The sequence below is a fragment of the Cervus elaphus genome, chromosome 7 (assembly GCF_910594005.1).
Source record: "Cervus elaphus chromosome 7, mCerEla1.1, whole genome shotgun sequence".
Lineage (NCBI taxonomy): Eukaryota > Metazoa > Chordata > Mammalia > Artiodactyla > Cervidae > Cervus > Cervus elaphus.
Genome location: NC_057821.1, coordinates 25,409,487 through 25,429,408, shown reverse-complemented (window position 1 = coordinate 25,429,408; position 19,922 = coordinate 25,409,487). Strand labels below are relative to the sequence as shown.

The window sequence follows — 19,922 nt, the reverse complement described above, 5'->3', positions numbered from 1 at the left end:
AGGCGTGAGAGCTATGAGCATTCAGACTTCAAAAAAAGAATCGGATCCATCATTGTAAGCACCAGAAGATAGAAAAAAAGTCATAGGATTTGTGCTATTCTCTTGGGCCACTTCTTCCAATCAGAGAGCAGGATTCCTCTCCCTCAGAGTTTTTAGGTGCCTGTGGGCTGTTGAAGGCTGGATCATGTGAGAGATTACGGAAAGCAAAGGAAGGAAGAAGAAAAGTGGGGAATTTTCTCTGTTTTCTCGGAATGTCAGGAAACCCTTTGCCGTTCCTCATGTCAGAGTTTAAATAGCATCCCCTGGAGCCTTCATTTCGCATCCTTGCCAAGGCTCACCTCCAGGTCTGAGGCTTCCCTGAGACCAGGCCAGGGCATATCAGTGGGAATAAAAGTGTCAGGTTCACCACCTATTCAGTGGTATTTCAAAATTTGGTCTTTTCTCCAGTCAACCTAATACTATTTACTTTTCATGGTGAATACTTGCTCCATGTATTCTGTCCAGGTTTTATAGCGGAATTCAGTGGGAGACACAAGGCTACCTACCCCATCTTACATAGAACTGGAATCTATGTAATTTCATTTTACTCCCCCAGGCCTAGCACAAGAAGGGACTTACCAGATGTCCAGTGAATGAGCAAAGTGAATGAATGAACAAGTGTACAAATCAGTTATTTGACTTAGTTATGAATTATACAGAAATATTCATGTTTCCAAGAACAAATTTCTGATGACTATCAGTCAGTTCTCTCTCTTCTCTTCCTGGGATTGTGAGGTATACAGAACAGTTCTAGCCTGTTTATGAAAAATAATTTTTCTTGTTGAATATTTAAATCAGATAAGTATTTCAAAAACTGAAGTTGCTGTGTCCCTGAAAAGGATTTGGACTGCACAGATTTCAATGAACTTTCTTGAACTCTGGTACTTGTTCTAATATTAAAAGAAAAATAAAAATTGACAAAGGACTTTCTTTAGTTGCATGTGTTTACAGCCTAGTTACTACCCATACAGGCTAAAGAGTAGGTTTAAAAACAACAACAACAACTCTACAGAGCTCTGTTGCCCATTCATCTGCCTGCATATAAATTATTGGATCTATTTACAGTTCAAATGCTAGAAACCCCCAAGTACTTGAATAGCAGGCTCTTGTATTTCTGTCTCTTTAATCCTAGGCTGATCTGACCATTGCCAGCAATAGAATTTAGCTGGTGAGTCCAACATGAAATCAACTAGGGCTCATCTTTTCCGTTCTTGAAGTTGGCTTTGATAGGGACCACAGGAGTCAATGGGACCTCTGTGTGTGGATGGGATTCCCAGGAGAGTCAGGAAGGGATGGATGATTCATGAGATAAAACATCCCAAAGGGACTCCACTTCCCTTTTAATTTTGTGTCCATGTGAGGAATTTTGAAAACCGATGCTGCTGAAGACAAAATTCCCATCATGAGCTAAACAGGCTCCCTGACAGAGAGGAAACACAAGCTTCTGAGAACCAGGGTCCAATTCTCTTTACATAGAGGCCACACTGGTGGAAAAGGGCGCCCAGCCAAGTAGGGTGCATGTTCTTTCAAATGGGATGGGGGCCTTGACCCCCTTCTGAAGAACCTTTTTCGACTCTGTCTGATTCCATAAGAATAAGTCAGTAATCTGCTCTCAGTGATCAAATGCCATTTCTCTCTGAGTCTGCTTGTCTCTTCTCCCTTTTTGTTCTGTGTAGCTGCTTCGGCTCTTTGAATGGCTTTTTCTGTCCTAGTTTATCACAGGTTTGAGTTGCATCCGTATCGGGCATTCTCTCTTATGGTAGATTTGGCACCAAATGGAGAAGTTGAAATCCTCCCTAAGTCAGATCCAGTTTCAGGGAACCCCAGGGAACCATCTGTGCACTTTGGATGCAATGGTTTTGGTTTTATCTGAGTTTTGTCTCATTTGCTGCAGCCTGGAACATACTTGATTATTTAAGAAGTTTTATGACATAGGTCTAGTCTGGCCAGAGAATCCACTCCCTGCCCCCACCCTGCAATCTCAAAAGCCCAACAACCTGCTGGGGTGCATCTTCTGGGTCAGCTGCCATCTAGTCCAAGTTGACAACTTGAGGAGGGCTCCTGCAGGTGGACTTTCTACCTCTGAAGACCCGGCCCCTTGGGGGACCACCCTGTTGCCACATCTTTCTGGTTGCTCCCTGGGAATGTTTGTTCTTTCATTTACATCTGGATCCAGCTAATGAAAACAGAATGTGACAGGTAGTCTATGTCGGGGATTTTTCTTCCTTTATTCCTCCTCTCCTCTAAAATGCAGAGAAAGGCTAATCATAAATTAGCCTTCACCACAGGTATTGTGAGTCCCTCCAGTTTCCTCTTGTTTTTAGAGGTTTTCCCCTTCTTGTAAAAAATGCATAAGGAAAGCATGCTTGTTGCAGAAAAATGAGATAAAAAGAAAAACATCTTAAAACTATTTTTCAGTAAAAATATCAGGCTGAGGTCACTTTCCTCCTTCCAGTCTTTCTAACTCAGCTCCTGCTCACTTTCATCAAGTATTGATCTTGCCCTTCACGGGGACAGTGCCCCTAGCAACCAACATTTTTTTTATTCCTAAACCACTCTAGCGAAGTTACTTTAAGGAAAGGGTTCTCCCAAATAAAATGCAAAAGAAACATATATCCATGATAGAACAAAATATTTTAATGAACAGTTTAAACAACTCTCTTATAAGGAAGTTTCGGAGTGGGCCATGGCACTGCCTCTTAGGGTGGCTTCCTCTGACCAGCCTTAGTCCTGATGTTTCACGAGCCTGGGTAATTTGTCTCTTGTGGGTGACATCCAGAGTTCTCTATTTAGGCCCTCTGAACAGTGGTTCCTTGCCAGGCTGACCAGTCGCTCAGCTCCCAATCTGCAAGAGATGCCTTTTCTTGCACATTCTTAACCCTATGCCTCTACAACTTCCTTTTCCCATTTTGGGGAGGATAGTATGTCAGGTATGAACCGCAATTCATACATTCAGGAAAGACCTTGGAGTTCTTTGTCTATAAACAAACTTACTTTCTACTTCAAACCTCCATTTCATCTGATGGCAAGAGTTTAATCTGTCCAAGTGGATTTACACTCAGGTACAGATCCACCTCATCTGGGTCACAGTCTATCCATGCTGGTATCCCCCAATGGATGCCTGCTCTCACCTGGCCTTTGGACTGCCAGGTCAGTGCTAAGTCATCCCTGACCCAAGGTCCCCCAGTTCCAGCTTGCTATCAGCTCAACTCTTTACTATTTGGAGTGCAAAGGTCTTCTTTCCCACATGGTGCTGGGAAAAGCAGGAACCTCTGCGGGGCTATCTATGTACTTCATTTCATCTCTGCTATTTCACCTCTTCATTACATCTCCGCTATTCTTGGGTGCAGAGGTTTTGGTGGGCTATGTCAAGCCCCGTGTTCAGGGCAGCTACATCACTTGCCAGGCTCCAAGTAAAATGAAAACACCAGGCTGGGCAGGGGTTAGGAAAGTCAATGTCCCCTTCCCGAGGGCCCACAGCAGACAGCCGATCCCTGAGGGATGGCAGCCTTCATGCTGGTACACACGTGCAAACTCAGTCTCTGGGTGAGTGGGCAAGAAGCTCCACCAGATTGGTACCCTCAGCCTGAGGCCAAAAGGCAGCTTCCTTGAATCCCACCCCCAGATGCCATGGGGTAGGCACACCCAGCCCTGACACCCCCAGTGCCTGCACCTGTGCCCAGGCCCGCATCAGGTGTGGAGGGAGCTAGCAGATCACAACACAGGAAGAGGGAGGTGAAAGGGGCTGTGGCACCAGGGGACATAGGAGTGAGCGGCAGGGATCCCAAGCCAGACACAGTGGGGGCAAGATGCACAAGAGTCACAGCTCCAGGCCCCTGGTGCAAGCTCCACTGTCCTGTGGTCTGGTTTACAAGTCACAGATTCAAAGCTAAAATTATTAAGAATTTCAGGGCAGCACCACAGAGCATTCGACCTAAGTGCAAGGGCCTTCTGGGGGCAGTGGCCTCTGCATGACCCCGGTCACACAGCCAACAGGCTGGCCTGTGTGGTCAGATTCACAAAAGCTGGAAGTAGACTTCCTGTTTCTTGTACTATATCAGCCCTTCCTTGGTGCAATGAGAATAAAAGTGTTCTAGCTGGGACCTCCCTGGTGGTCCAGTGGCTAAGACTCTGCACTCCCAATGAAGAGGGCCTGGGTTCAAACCCTGGTCAGGGAATTAGATCCCACATGCTGCAACTAAGAGTTCACATGCCACAACTAAAGATCCCGCATGCCACAGTGAAGATTGAAGATCCTGTGTGCTGCAACTGAGACCCAGTGCAGCCAAATAAATACATTTTTTTTTTTTTAAAAAAGGGGTTCTAGTTGTTGCCTGGAGTAGAGTCAGAGGAGAGTTTTGGGTAGGGGACAGTGCTAGAGTAACAGGAATTATCAGAAAGGAAAAAACCCTGAATTCATACTTTTAAAATGTTTTCTCACCACACAAGCATCAGCAGATCCTAGCCCTCCTGGACTCCTGGCTCTAGTCCTGCATCTTCTTCACAAGTGGTCGCACCTGGGGGACACCAGGGACTTTTGCACGACTGTCCAGGCTATGCCTCAAGCTCTGACTGGTATCGCTCCTGGGAGGTGGGGTGGGGAGAAGTGGGGGTCTCCTACTATCTAGGGCTAGGGCAGCGCAGTGTGGAGGTTTTCTGTCAGCCGGTCAAACTCTCTCAGAGTTGTATTTTAAAATCTAAACATGATCTTCAAAGGTGGGGTCCCACCCAGACCTGCAGTACCAGCATCACTTGGGAACTTTTTAGAAATGCAAGTTCTTGGGCCCCAGCCCAGACCCACAGAAACTGAGGCTCTGGGGGCGGGGCCCAGCCTTTGTTTTAACAAGCTCTCCAATGACTAACACGCAGCCAAGTTGGAGAATCACTGCTCTCAATGTATGTTACACAGGGGACATTTTTCAGGATTCTTCAGGAAGATTTCATTTACAATCTTATAAAATGACTCTTGGACCTAGTGCCCAATGTTCAGAGAATAAGAAGATGTTTCAGCACCTCCAAGTATGTTCTCTAACCATATGCTACAATATTTGGGATTCCTGCTTTAAGAAATTTATTCCTTCGGGATCTTTTTACTGTTCTCTTTTAAAAGGTAAAGGTTCTACTTGGTAGAAGAAGAAGTGTTAGTTGCTCAGTTGTGTCCAACTCTGTGATCCCATGGACTGTAGAATGCCAGGCTTCAACTGTCCATGGAATTTTCCAGGCAAGAAATCTGGAGCGGGTTGCCATTCCCTTCTCCAGGGGATCAAACCCGGGCCACTCTCATTGCAGACAGATTCTTCAATGTCTGAACCACCATAAGTTCACATGAAAGTATCTGAGATACCTGTCATGTTCTGCTTACCGCGGCTAGGAAAAGAGAGGAGAACATCACAGAATAAGGAAACAGCTGAGCCTAAATAAGCATTGCCTGGGCATAGCAATTTTGCTTAGAGTTGGCATTTTCAGACATTATGAAGTCACTAAAGTAAAACCATTTATTTGAAATGGGCCCATTATCTTAAAACAAGGGGGAGAGAATGGAAGAGTGAATTCAGAGGGGTACTTGTTTGGTGAAACCTCAGTTCATGTGCTGATACCAACTAGCTAAAATCTTAGATAAGTTACTTAAACTGCAAGTCTGTAGAATGTGATGATATAACCCAGAACATTATATCAATTAGGATTTGGTTGCAACGGACAGAAACTTCCATTTGAACTGGTTTATGCTGTCAGAGAAAAAGGATATCTATTGGCTTTAATAAATAAAAACTCTAGAGATAGTTCTGACTTAGAACAGCTTGATCAGGGTTCAGAAGAGACCATGAGAATGCAGAGGTTCTTCATTTTACTCTCTGTTTCGCTGGGTGCTGGCTTCATTTTGCGACTATGCGAGTTGGCAAGATGGCAGCCCCAGCTTCAGCCAACGTGTCTCCAGGTTCAAGTCTGGATCTGAGGGCAAACCCTGGAGCCCACATACACCCTCCAAAAGAGACTGATTGGCTCTGACTTGCCTCCCTTGAGTTATGTGCCTACTCCTGAGCCAGTCACTGACCACAGGGGAAACTGATGCTCTGGATCAGACGCCAAGCCTGGATCCTACACTGTCCCTGGAATGGGTGTGGTGGGAGGTCCTGCCAAGGCCACAAAAACCACAGATGGAGGTGGGGAGGGGTGGTTCCCCACAAACATGGGAGGTCGTTACTGGAAACAGAGTGAATGGAAAAGGGCTGACCAGGAAGCCACACACGTCCACCACGAGGGTCTCGGTTCCCACATCTGTAATTCTGTGAGGTCCTCCCCTGGCCCAGAGTGCGGGTGTAGGAAGCTGCATTCGCTAGACTGCCCACCAGATGGAATATGGATTGGGCTTAGGGATGAAGGAATCCTGCTGCTATTGAGGATGACTAAACTCATCCCCTTCTACAGCCCCAGTGGAGAGGCTGTCCCTCCTGGCAAACCCATCCAGCTCCTCGCTCCTCTGGGAGGACGCACACAGTGCTGTCCACACCACACCCCCCTGGCCTCTCCCCTCTGCTCACTGCCGTCCACGTCCCTGTTCACCTCTTTCCGTTCCCCGGCTCCCCCCTCGATACGCGTCTCTCTCCCCCTCCACCTCTGGCCGCCTCTGTCTCCTGTCTGCTCTGCTCTGCGCCTCTGTCTCTCTCTCCACTGCTGCCTGGCTGCCTCTGTCTGTCTGTCTCCCTCCCCCTGTCTGTCTAGCTCTCTCTGAGCTCCTGTCTCTGCTTCTCTCCATTCTCTCTCACTAGGATTCTGCCTGTCTGTGTCTCATTCACTCTTTCGTATACTATCTGTTCTCCATCTCTAAGTACCTTCCTATCACTTTCTCTACCTGCCCATTTCATCTTTTGTGTCTACTTCTCTTTCTCATCTGCCTTTGTCTCAGATTTGTCTTGATTTATTAAACAGTTCCCGCTTCTCCCAACAGAACTCTAAAATGCCCACAAGCCATGTTTACTCCATATGTTTCTTGGCCAACGGAGAGTTTGTAAGGATGGAGGAAAGACCTTGAAGGGAGGGAAATTCAGAGAGAAAAAGGAAGCATTGATGGGACACCTGAGGCATAACACTGTGAATAAGGGGTTATTCAAGCCAAAACATACACAGCGCACTCACACATTAGAGTCACAAGCCACCTCCAGACAGGCAATGAGCTTCTCCACCACGATTACAGTTGGGTTTGGTTGAAGTCTTGTTTTTCTTAGCTTGCCTTTTCTTAACTGAATAGCTGCCTCCTGGGTCTCTAAGCAGTCTGGATGTCCATAAATGATATACAGTCTCAGTCCACAGCACGCTAGTTTACAACAGGGGCAATGAGTGACCTGACTGCGTATAGCACCTTAGTTGCCCACCCCGTGGACAACTCAGCCTCGATTTTCTTTGTCGTGGTCACCCAGTCCTGCTCTTCAATGGCTATTAGTAAGTACATCTCTGAGGCTAAACTCAACAAGGGCTGACATCAGGCCCTTCTAACGATCTGCAATTTCCAATTCGGTAAGAGATGTTGCTGGGTTTTGAAGAAGAGAAGGAAATATATATACATTCTAAATACATTAGAAGGAAATATGTATCCAATAGGCCTGGCACCCAGATTTTATTTCCATACATGTTTGAAAACTGGCTTCCGGGACTTCTCTGGTGGTCCAGTGGCTAAGACTCCACGCTCCCAATGCAGGGGGCCAGGGTACAATCCCTGGTTGGGGAACTAGATCCTACATGCTGCAGCGAAGAGTTTCTGTGCCTCAGCTAAAGACCCCATGTGCTGAAGCTGGGGATTCCACAAGCCACAAGTAAAACCTGGTACAACCAAATAAATTAATAAAAATAAATATTTTAAAAATTGGCTTCACATAGCATTCTGAGGACTGTCCTTGTAATCCTCAGTGAGTCGGTCTTCATTTACTCATGTCTACGTTTTCAAAGGGCAGACATTGGCTTCTGCAGGCACTAGCATATTTTTTAATTACTATGATGTAAATGGCAAAAAGAGTGTAAGGCCCTAGGATCTTTTTTCTTTCCAACTTTAACACTGAGTTGCTCTATCATGGTAAGCAAGTCAAAATCCACGAGTCCCAGTTTCCATGTCAGTAAAATAAAGAATAACAAGTACCCAGCACAGTGCCTAGTATTTAGTAAATATGATTAAATGTATTCATTTATGTAACAGAATGATGCTCAGCTCTGGCTGCCCATTAGAATCTCCTGGCAAGTTTTTTTAAAATCTGAAGCTCAGTTCAGTTCAGTTGAGTTGCTCAATTGTGTCCAACTCTTTGTGACTCCAGGGACTGCAGCACACCAGCCTTCCCTGTCCTTCACCAACTCCTGGAGCTTACTCAAACTCACATCCATCGACTCAGTGATGCCATCCAACCATCTCATTCTCTGTCGTCCCCTTCTCCTCCTGCCATCAGTCTTTCCCAGCATCAGGGTCTTTTCCAATGAGTCAGTTGTTCGCGTCAGGTGGCCAAAGTATTGGAGTTTCAGCTTCAGCATCAGTCCTTCCAATGAGTATTCAGGACTGATCTCCTTTAGGATGGACTGGTTGGATCTTGCAGTCCAAGCAACTTTCAAGAATCTTCTCCAATACCACAGTTCAAAAGCATCAATTCTTTGGCGCTCAGCTTTCTTTATACTCCAACTCTCACATCTATACATGGCTATTGGAAAAATTTGTAGATTAAACCAATTATACAAAAATTTCTGGGTCTGAGACCTGGCAGAAGTATGTTTTTCAAAGCTACCACTATTCTACCCCAGGTGATTACAATATACAGCCAAGCCTGATAACCACAAATTTAAGAGGAGGTTTACTTAGCTGTGAGCTTGTTTTGTGCTTAATAAAGGATCAAAGCCTCCTTTTTTAAGCATGTTCTTGGACCATAGTCCTCACAAATCCATTTATCCAGTTTCCAAAGATCGCCTGCTCCTATAAGCTCATCGAAAATAAAGGCTGAAGGGATTTCCCCGGTAGTCCAGAGGTTAACACTCTACCTTCCAATACAGGGGACACAGGTTTGATCACTGGTCAGGGAACTAAGGTCCTGCATGCTGTGCAGTGCAGCCAAAAATAAATAAGTAAATAATTCTGTATCTTAAATCAAAATAAATATTAACCCATAAAATTTCTTTATTTGATCAAGGGAAAGTACATGTTAGGCATTCAGTTCAACAACACACACTGAGTGTTTTCCAGGTACTGAGAATTGTGCTAAACCAAAAACCTCTATCTTCAGAAAATAATCCATAACTTCAAAAGGCCCACCACAAGTAAAAAGCAATGCTTTGTAAAACAAAACAAAAACTTCCTTTTCTTGAAAGTTGATGCCTTTAAGCACACACCCCGCCAAGTTAATTTTCTGCTGAATATCAGCTCTCCTGCTGCCTGTAATGAAGGGTCTAGGAAGAAGAACAGGAAGTTTGCACCAATGTGGGAGGTTTACTGGAAAATTCTGTGCTAAGAAAATAATCTCAGTGCTCAACATTACTAACAAAAATACACAGGGCTGACAAAAAAAAAAATCAAACAAGCTTTGTACTTGGTGGGACACAGTGTTTTTAATCTAAAAAAATTATGTGTGTACATTTATAAATTTCTTCCTCAGCTTGATGATACTTTTGACACTCTGGAAATGATACATGTTTCTATTTTCCCTTGTTCTTCACTCTGCATTGGTTGTTTCCAGTTGGAAAAAGAGGTGTAATCCCAGAAAGGAAATATATGAAAGGAGATCCAATATAAGACAGTCCATCAGAAACGCCTCTTATATCTTCACCCTGAAGTCCTTGCTGTCATGTTTGCATACAGCAGCTCGTGTCAGCTTCCTTCATCTCCACCTTTTCCCTCACTCTCTGGACCCCCAGGATCATAGTTTTCTGATGGCCAGTCAACCAATACTACTGTCAAAAGAGTTCAGACATTGTAAAGCAACTCTATTCCAATGTACTCTATTCCAACACACACACACACACACACACACACACACGCTTCCCTAGTAGCTCAGACGGTAAAGAATCCCTTGCAGTGCAGACGACCTGAGTTCGATCCTTGGGTTGGGGAGATCCCCTTGAGAAGAAAACGGCAACCCACTCCAATATTCTTGCTTGGAGAATTGCATGGACAGAGGAGCCTGCCGGGCTACAGTCCATGGAGTTGCAAAGAGTCAGACACAACTGAGTAACTAACACTTTTCACATACGCACATATGTAAAGTCAAACTAGCATCTAGCATTCATTGATCACCTAGTGGGGAAAGATTTGGAGCAAGGAGGCCAGGGTTCTAAGCCTCGTCTTCTCCCTTACAATACTCATGACTCCAAGCAAACACACATCCTCTTTGAGCCTTTGTTTACTCATTTATAAAATGGGTAATACATAACCAACCTCACATAATTGTTGTGAAGGTTTAGTCAATTACAGGCTTATTTATACCTGTAGTACAAATGTCCAGTGCTATCTTGTAACACTATTTCTCCAGGTTTGGAAACATTTCACCCTTAATACAAAAAATTTATAAATGATTTGAACCAACTGAACTTTTTCTACTAATGTTAAGCTGCAAACTGCCCAGCACACACCCTAGTACAACCCTGCGCCTTTGGAACAGGTAACCCTGAACACTCTAGGAAGAAAGTCAGATTTCCTAATACATTCCTTTGTCCTTTTCTCTCTTGCCAGGTAATTTATTACAGAGATCTGGTTGGGCTTTGTAGTAAAGTCTGGTCGCTCTGAGAGAGGTGACAAAAGCAAAAATGGGTCTTTAAGCAAAATGTAACAGAGGGCAGAGGGACTTCTCCATGCCTGCCCTCCCTGCCACGCTGGGGAGCATCGTTCGGGATCTGAGAGTGACCGCGGCAGCCTGTGCTGACATGTCCCCACCACCGGCTCTTGGGAAAGCTGCCCTCCCATACACCAGCCGGGTCCCACCAGCCGGGTCCCAGATCAGTGATTCCCAGTGAGCAGTTAAAAAAACAACAACAGCAAGAAACGGCTTTCTTAGTACTCTTTCATCGAGAAGAAAAGAAACTGCAGGCAATATTTTCATCATTAGTTATTAGAAAATGTTCATGATGTTCTAGGGAGATAAAAGGCGAGGCTCGCACAGCCCTCCCGCTCCACCTGCCTTGATCCATCCATAGCCACCTCCCCTGTAAAACAGTTCAAAGTGGACTTGTGTAAGTTACCCAAAGAAGGTCCAGATTTTAGCGTGTACCTACCTCTGAAATATGGAGGAAGGAACATTCTTCACTCTTGTCCCCTGCTAAAGAGTTAAAGGGAGGCAGTAATATTTACTGAGCTCCTGGTGGATGTCAAGGCATTTTCTCAGATGATGTTTATTCTTCATTATGACGCTTTGAGGTACATATTCATATACCTGTTGTTAGGGAGGCTGAGGGTTAGAAAGATCGAAAAATTTATTCAAGGTCACATAGCAAGTAAATGGAAAAACAGCATCCTAACCCCAGTCTACCTCATTCTTTTCATTAATTCATCTTCTAAAATATGAATGGAGAGGAGTACAGCATAGATTATTACTGTAATTCTTCAATTGGTAAAACAGGAAAAAACACTGAGCTTATTTTAAAACTAATCCTACTTGTTTGCTCCTAAAGGCAATGTTGACCAGTAAAAAAAAAAAAAAAAAACTTAAAAAATGAAGACTTGCTGGTATTTGCAAATGACCACATTTAAAAATTAGGTGTCAATAGGTCAAATTCTGACATTCCATTGAAATCCCTGAGAAGGCTAGAAAATTCTACCTTTCTAAAATTCGAGAAATTTCTCAAACCCTGAGACATAGCAAGGGAGGAGGAAGGCTTTTATGAGAAAATCAACACACAATCATTCTTGGCTCATGAATGAACGGGGAATCAGTTGTGATGCTTGTCTTAAGCAATTTATTACCAGTCACAGAAGTCAGCAAATTATTACTCCAATATGATGGGGTACTTATAAAAGTATACTTTCTATTGCTTTATATGTTTGAATTTGTATTAACAAAAAGATTTGTTTCTTTTAAATTTTCCCCTTGTTTATTGAAGTATAACTCCTGTACAGTGAAATGACAGGTCTTAAGTTCACAGTTCTGAGTTTCAACAGTCACATCTGTCTGTGTAACCCATACCCCATCACAATACAGAATACTGCCATAACCCCCCAGATATCTGTCAGCTCCATCCATGTCAACCCCTTCCATCTCCCACCCCACCCCACTCCACAGGCAGCCACTGCTCTGATTTTTTTTTTTTTTTTGCTGCAGATTGGTATTGCCTATTTCAGAACTTCACATAAACGGAATCAATGTGGATCTCTTTGTACCTGGCTTCTTTTACTCAACACAATGATATTGAGGCCCATCCTTGTGTTGTGTATATCAGAAATGATTTTCTTTTTTTATTATTTTTTATTGATGAGTAGTATTCCTCTGTATGGAAGGATCCATTTTGTTTATTCATTCTCCTATTGATGGACATTTGAGTTGTTTCTAGTTTGTTGCTGTTCTAGTTGCTAAAACCTGGACTAGGAAAAGAGAACAAGTTTTTGAAATCTGATTTTCTTCCTAGAACATTCTGTGTTAGGAATAAAGGTGCTGTGAATGTTCGTGCACAAGTGTTTTCTGTGTTCAATGTTTTCATTCCTCTTGGGTAAATACCTAGAGGTGTATTTGCTCGGTCATAGGGTAGGTGCATGTTTAACTTTATGAGAAACTGCCAGACCAGTTTTCAAAGTGGTTGCACAGTTTCACATTCCCGCCAGTAACATATGAGGTTCGTTGCTCTGCATCTTGGCCCACACTTGGTACTGTCAGTCATGGCATGCGTGGTGACTTGAACCACTTTTCCTTGATAACCAGGGATCAGTTTTTGTGTGCTTATTGGCAACTCCTCCTTTGTGAAGTGCCTTTTACAGTCTTTTCCCCACTTTATTGTTTTTTTTAATCTAAAAATCATGTAATCTCAACACCCAGAGATAACCATCATTAACATTTAACATTTGGGGCTTTCAGGACTTCCCTGGCTATCTAGTGATTAAGAGTCCACACTTCCAATGCAGGGGGCATGGGTTCGATCCCTGGTGGGGGAACTAAGGTCCTGCATGCCACGAGGCACAGCCAACACACACACACTTTTGGGGCTTTTGTCTATGCACTTACTTATTTACCAAGTATATTCTTTACAAAATTTGGTCCATATTGTATTAACTGTCCTGTAACCTTTTTTTTCTTTTTTCATTTAGCAATTTGTCATGAATGTTTGTCAGTAAATATACTTCTGTGCCACCTTTTCTTTTTCCATGAGTGATCATTGCAGTTTTATTCACAGTAATAGCCCAAACAGGGTGCAACCAAATGCCTTGCACCTGGTGAGTCAATATACAAAATATGGTGTATATCTGTACAGTAGAATACTACTCAGCAATAAAAAGGAACAAACTACAGATAACTGTGACATACATGCAAAACCATTATGCTGAGTGAAAAAAGCCAGACCCCAAAGTGTAAAAACTATAGTGAAAATGCAAATATAGTGACCAAAGAAAACACTTGGGGCTAAGAGATAGACTGCCAGGAGGGAAGATGAAACTTTTGAGGGTGCTGAAAATGTTCTATATGTTGATTGCAATTATAATTTCATTGGTATATGCATTCATCAGAGCTTATCAGATTATGCATTTAAAAGATATGCATATTGAAGCAAATTATAGCCCAGTAAAATGGATGTTGAGGAGATGCAATATAGGATACAGGCTAAGCACTGAAAAAAGTGGGGCAAGCATGGCTGACACAATTAAAGAAAAGAGGAAGGAGAGGAAGTTGAGTTAAGAAAGGAGAGTTTTGGTCTCAGGGGGGAAAAATAGTTTTAAGTTGTATTAGGGCTTTTTATTAAACCTCATCAAAGTTTAGGCTGGGTAGGTGATTTATTCCTCACAGCATACCAAAAATAGGAACAGCTGGAACCAGACTCAAGGTTGTCCCTTTGGGTCTTTGGCTAGAGCCAGTAGGCTTTTCTAGAGTGTGTGTGTGTGTGTGTGTGTGGTGTGGTGTGTGTGGTGTGTGGTGTGTGTGATGTGTGAGAGAGCGAGCGAGAAAAGAAAACCCAGGGAATTTACCACCTTGTTCCTCACTTCCTGAAGTCTGTGGCTGGTCTTCCTTTTCCCCACCTTTCAGAGTCTCTTTATCTTTGCTTAGAATGTCCAGAGTTTTTAGCTGTACTTAGCAGGAGGAGTAAAGTAAAAGTATGTCTGCTCCATTTTTCTGAAAGCAGAAGTCTTCTTGACTTTTATTTTTGTTTTATATTTATTTATTTATGGCTGCGCTGAGTCTTGATTGAGGATCTCGGGCCTCTCATCGGGGAGGCTTCTCTTGTTGCAGAGCACGGGCTCTAGAGCTCGCTGATTTGAGCAGTTGCAGCACATGAACTCAGCAGTTGTACATGGGTTTTGTTGCCCCATGGCATGCAGAATCTTCATAGACAAGGGATCAAAACTGTGTCCCTCGCGTTGGAAGGCAGATTCTTAGCCAGATCACCAGGGAAGTCCTTTTTGGCTACTTTTTAAAAAAAAATTGATTTGTTCACATTTTTATTTTTGAGTCATAAGAGTTGCTCTTATATTCTGGATAAAAGTCCTTTGTCAGATATGTACATTATGAACAGAAAGGTTCCTGTTATTCTGTGTTTGCTGAGAGATTTTACTGTGAGTGAATGTTATATTTTGCAAATGCTTTTCCTGTGTCTGTGGAGATGATCACATGATTTCTCTTCTTTATTCTGTTAAATTACATTAATTTGTATTCAAATGTTAAGCTAACATTGCATTCCTGGAATAAACCCCATTTGATCATGATAATTATTCTTCCATATGGCTGGGCTCAATTTGCTAAAATTTTGTTAAGGACTTCTATATCTATGTTCTGCATCATATTGGTCAGCAGTTTGGGGGGATTTTTTTGTAATGCCTTTTTAAAAAATTCTTTTTATTTATTTAATGAATTTATTTGGCTGTACCAGGTCTTAGTTGTGGCATATGGGATCTTAGTTCCCTGACCAGGGATTGAATCCAGGCACCCTGCATTGGGAGCATGGAGTCTTAGCCACTGAACCACCAAGGAAGTCCCCCACCGTTTTGTTTTGTTTTTTGGTTTTGATATGAGTAACTCTTGTCTCATGAAACAAGTTTGTAAATGTTCCCACCTCCTCTATTTTCTACAAAAGATGTGTAGGATTAATATTATTTTCCCTTTAAATGTTTGAGATAACTCATCCGTGAAGTTTTTTATGTGTATATGTAACTTACCTTGTTTGTTTTCCTTCTTTCAGGAAAGAAAAGGAAAATTCTTTCAGGAGAGTCCCCCCAGACTGTTGTCCAATGTCTATTTTATGTACCTTATCTAGTTCTGTGGTTATTTATAGTGAGAGGGCTGTATGGTACCAGCTTTTCCATCCTGGCTAGGTCAGAAGTATCTAGTAAGAAGCTTGTCTAAACTGATCTTATTATTAGGGTAATTCTAAATTCAATAGATTCAGTATTGCCTCAGTATTGAACATACCTCAATAGATTGTCCTAATTGCATTTCTATTGAACCTATCCCCAAATTAAATATTAATGTAATTAGTATAATTCAATATTAGCAAATACTAGTACAATGAACAGAAGTCTGGGTTCAATATTAATAACATTGCTTTTACTTACTTCAATATTGATATGCTTTCTTGTAAGGAGTACAGATAGCAAAGTTACAGGTAGAGTTCTTTTGTGTAACTCTGATAGACCTCAGGAGAGTTTTGCATTCCATCTATTATGCTTATTAATAGAAGAGTGAGTGTTTGAAAGCCATTATTTAGAGACTTACATGCTTCAGAAAGGTTATTAGTTAAATGTGCTAAACTTGTCTAATAAAAAGGTGTGTATAATTCTGGTATCTTAGCAGAACCAAGGCATTTCCCAGTAGAGTATACAAGAGCTTTGCTATTACATCTTCTGTGTAGCTTTGTCCCTGCTGCTTCTTATCACAGACTAGACCATGAAGAAAACAATCATTTTCCAAAATGATACGTAATATCCAGGTTAAGTGGATTTATTAGGCTCATATCTCTCTGCATAAGGAACCATGCCGGAAAATGAAGGCTTTGCTTATAAGGCCTACTCTGGGCCTAAATCTGCTTTCTTAGATAAACAGTCAAATTACTTCAACTTCCTTTTTGGAATTAAGTGGGAATATTAAACAAATGATAAAGTAAAATTAAAAACTATGTGGCCTTTGTGGCTCTTGCCTTCCCTTAGGATAGGTGAAATAGTTTAGCCTGTGCTCCCTTAGAGCACCTCACCTGGGGCTTCCCTGGTGGTCCAGTAGTTAAGAATCCACCCGCCAACACAGGGGACACAGGTTCCATCCCTGATCTGGGAAGATCCCACATGCCGCGAAGCAACTCAGCCCCTGTGCAACTACTCCTGAGACTGTGCCCAGCAACCAGAGAAGCCTCTGCAATGAGAAGCCCCTGTACCACGATCAAGAGTAGACCCCGCTCGCTGCAACTACAGAAAACCTGCATGCAGCAATGAAGACCCAGCACAGCCAAAAATAAATAAAAATTTATTTTTTTAAAAAAAAAAGCATTTCACCCTTAGGACAGCCTCAAGACCTGAAGTCTGACTCCCACTCTGGAATTCAAAGGGAAATCCTCAGAGCTAGGGGTCACCATAGCTCTCCCAGTGTGAACTCTGCAGCTGAAGTAGATTTAAAAAAATACAATTCTGACATTACAGATCATTATAGTGACATTGTAATTAAGAGTAATGTTACATTTTTTGAAAAATTTTCCATGATATTGCAACAGGGAGAACATGTAAGAGCATGCTAATTGATTAGCACTGGGGAAAACTTTTTAAAAAAACACATTACCACAAAATGAAACAATATGTCCCTTTGTTGATAGCACTGGTGAATTCTGACACCTGTACTGGTGAGTTTTAGTTACAATTTCTTGGGGCTTCCCTGATAGCTCAGTTGGTAAGGAATCTGCCTGCAATGCAGGAGACCCCAGTTTGATTCCTGGGTTGGGAAGATCCCCTGGAGAAGGGATAGACTACCCACCCCAGTATTCTTGGGCTTCTCTTGTGGCTCAACTGGTAAAGAATCCACCTGCAATGCAGGAGACCTAGGTTCAATTACTTCGGACATTTTCCTACCAACTGTCCCCATCAAAATTATCATTAGAGCCAGGGAGAGTCAAAGAATCTTGCTAGTGCCTACCAACAAATTTACAATTTAAAAAGATTGATTTTTTTTTTTTTTTTTTTTTGGCCACGCTATACAGCTTGTGGGATCTTAGTTCCCCAACCGGGGCTCAAATCCAATACACCCCCTGCACTGGAAGCGCAGAATCTTAACCACTGGACCACCAGGGAAGTCCCTGATGGTTTAGTCAATGCAGTGGGTTACAAACTCCCGGTGTTCAGAATCACAAGATAGTTTTTAAAAATGTAAATGCCCTAGCCTCATCTCTAGATATTTGGATTTGGTTGATCTGAGTAGGGAATAGTTATCAGTATTTTTTCATAGAATTTTCTGAGATATAATTTACATACCATAAAATTCACACTCTCAAAATATGCAACTGAGTGGTTTTAGTGTCTTCACAAAGTTGTGCAACCATCACCACTAATAAATGCAGAACATTCATCTTCTCAAAAGGAAACTTACACCTGTTGACTGCCCATTCCTTCCTCCTTCTAAATCCGGGCAAACACTAATCAACTTTCCATCTCTATGGGTTTTGCCTATTCTGGACATTTCATAGAAATGCAGCCATACAGTGTATGGCCTTTGATGACTGACTTGTTTCACCTAGCATCATATTTTCAAGGTCATACTGTAGCATGAATTCCTACATCATTCCTTTTTATGACTGAATAATATTTCACTGAGGGGCTTCCCAGGTGGCTCAGTGGTAAAGGATCTGCCTGCAATGCAGGAGACACTGGTTTGACCCCTGATCTGGGAAGATCCCCTGGAGGAGAAAATGGAAACCCACTCGAGTATTCTTGCTTGAAAAATCCTATAGACAGAGGAGCCTGGCAGGCTATAGTCCATGGGGTCGTATAGTTGGACACGTGTGTTAGTTGCTAAGTTGTGTCCAACTCTTGCAACCCCATGGACTGTAGCCCACCAGGCTCCTCTGTCCATAAGATTTCCCAGGTAAGAATACTGGAGTGGGTTGCCATTTCCTTCTCCAGGAAGGAAGATATCTAATATATCTAAGATAATTGATATCTAATATGGGCTTCGCTGGGGGCTCAGTGGTAAAGAATCCACCTGCCAATCCAGGAGACGCAGGTTCAATCCCTGATCTGGAAAGATCCCCCAGAGAAGGAAATGGCAACCCACTCCAATATTCATGCCTGGGACATCCCATGGGCAGAGGAACCTGGAGGGCTGCAGTCCACAGGGTCACAAAGAGTCGGACATAACTTAGCAACTAAGCAGCAATATCTAGTATATGATTTACAGATATATGATTTATAAATATTTTCTCCCAGCTTTTGGTGAGTTGTCTTTTCATTTTGTAGTGCTCTTTGCTGTGCAAAAGGTTTTAATTTTGATGAAGTACTGTATATCTATTTTTTTCTTATTGCTTGTGCTTTTGGTATCCATTCTAAGAAACTGTTGCCTAATTCAAAATCATGAAGATTTACACCTATGGTTTCTTCTATAGCTTTAGTTTGACGTCTTACATTTGTGCTTTTGATATATTGGTATTTGAGGTTAATTTTTTTTTTGAGGTTAATTTTTATATATGGAATGAGGTAGGAGTCCAACTTCATTCTTCTGCATGTGGATATCCAGTCATCTTGTAATTCTGATTCTGATCTCATTTCTGATCACCAGCTGATCACCATTTCTGATTCTGCACCTAATTCCAGTGTGTGTATCCCCTATGTCACCAAGCAATTTTCTGATACCACGTAGGTGTCCTAGAGTTCAACTCATTATCAGACCCATAGGTTGAGGCCTCAGTCCCATAAGACTGCCCCCTCCATATTTCAGATGCCAGTAGCCTTCCAGATTATCACCTGGTCTCTGGCTAACGATCAGAAGTTCCCACAACCCCCTGTTTGAGTTCTGTTAATTGCTGGAGCAGCTCTTAGAACTCAGGAAAACATTTGCTTACTACATTACTGGTTTGTTATAAAAGGATACGTTAACAAAAAAAAGTCCCTCTCCATCTAGTTCTACAAGAATTAAGTCACTAGCCACTGCAGTCACCACTGACCTTTCACCCTGAAAGAAGTTCAGGATAGAGATCACGAATGAGGCATTCTTTGCTCTGGAAAAACAGGCAGAACGGGCTTTTAGATAGTGTTTCAGAAGAAAATGTTATGAACCCAATTTTTTGTGTCTTCTCATGTCTAGAAGAGCATCAAAATCATTACCAGAAGCGTCTGCTCCTCATGACTAGCAGCAGCCTTCCGCTGAGATCGGTGCTTGTTTGCCTGGACTCCCTTACAAAATCATGCGTTTACTGAGCTCCCTCCCGATTTCTTCCGAGCAGTTCCTCAGAGCTACGTGAGAAGCTGTCTCCATGGCTGTAGTCTTCACTTGCTCCAAATAAAACTGAACTTACAGCTCTTGAGTTGTGCACTTTTTTTTTTCCAGCCAACAGATGTAACACAGGAATAGCCAGATGGAAGAGATGCCTCGGGCGGTGTACTGGAAAAGGGCATGGAACTTCTGTGCCTTCCGGGCGGTCGCCCTTCTTGCTCTCTGGATTGATTTCTTGATCATCACGTAGTGTCCTGCTTTGTCTCTTGTAACAGTCTTTATTTTAAAGTCTGTTCTGTCTGATATAAGTATTACGACTCTGGCCGC

The 19,922-nt window shown here is 42.6% G+C and overlaps 1 long non-coding RNA gene and 1 other non-coding gene across 2 annotated transcripts in view; both read left to right on the top strand.

Annotated features, from left to right (window-relative positions):
• The window catches only part of LOC122697192, a 29,377-nt gene extending 9,725 nt beyond the window's left edge, over positions 1-19,652 (top strand). Inside the window, exon 3 of the long non-coding RNA XR_006342014.1 lies at positions 19,467-19,652. This is a non-coding gene — a long non-coding RNA (uncharacterized LOC122697192). The remainder of the gene's footprint in view (positions 1-19,466) is intronic.
• On the top strand, positions 4,145-4,217 carry TRNAG-CCC. The gene has a single exon. It is a non-coding gene; the product is annotated as a tRNA-Gly (tRNA).
• Positions 19,653-19,922: the final 270 nt, after the last annotated feature.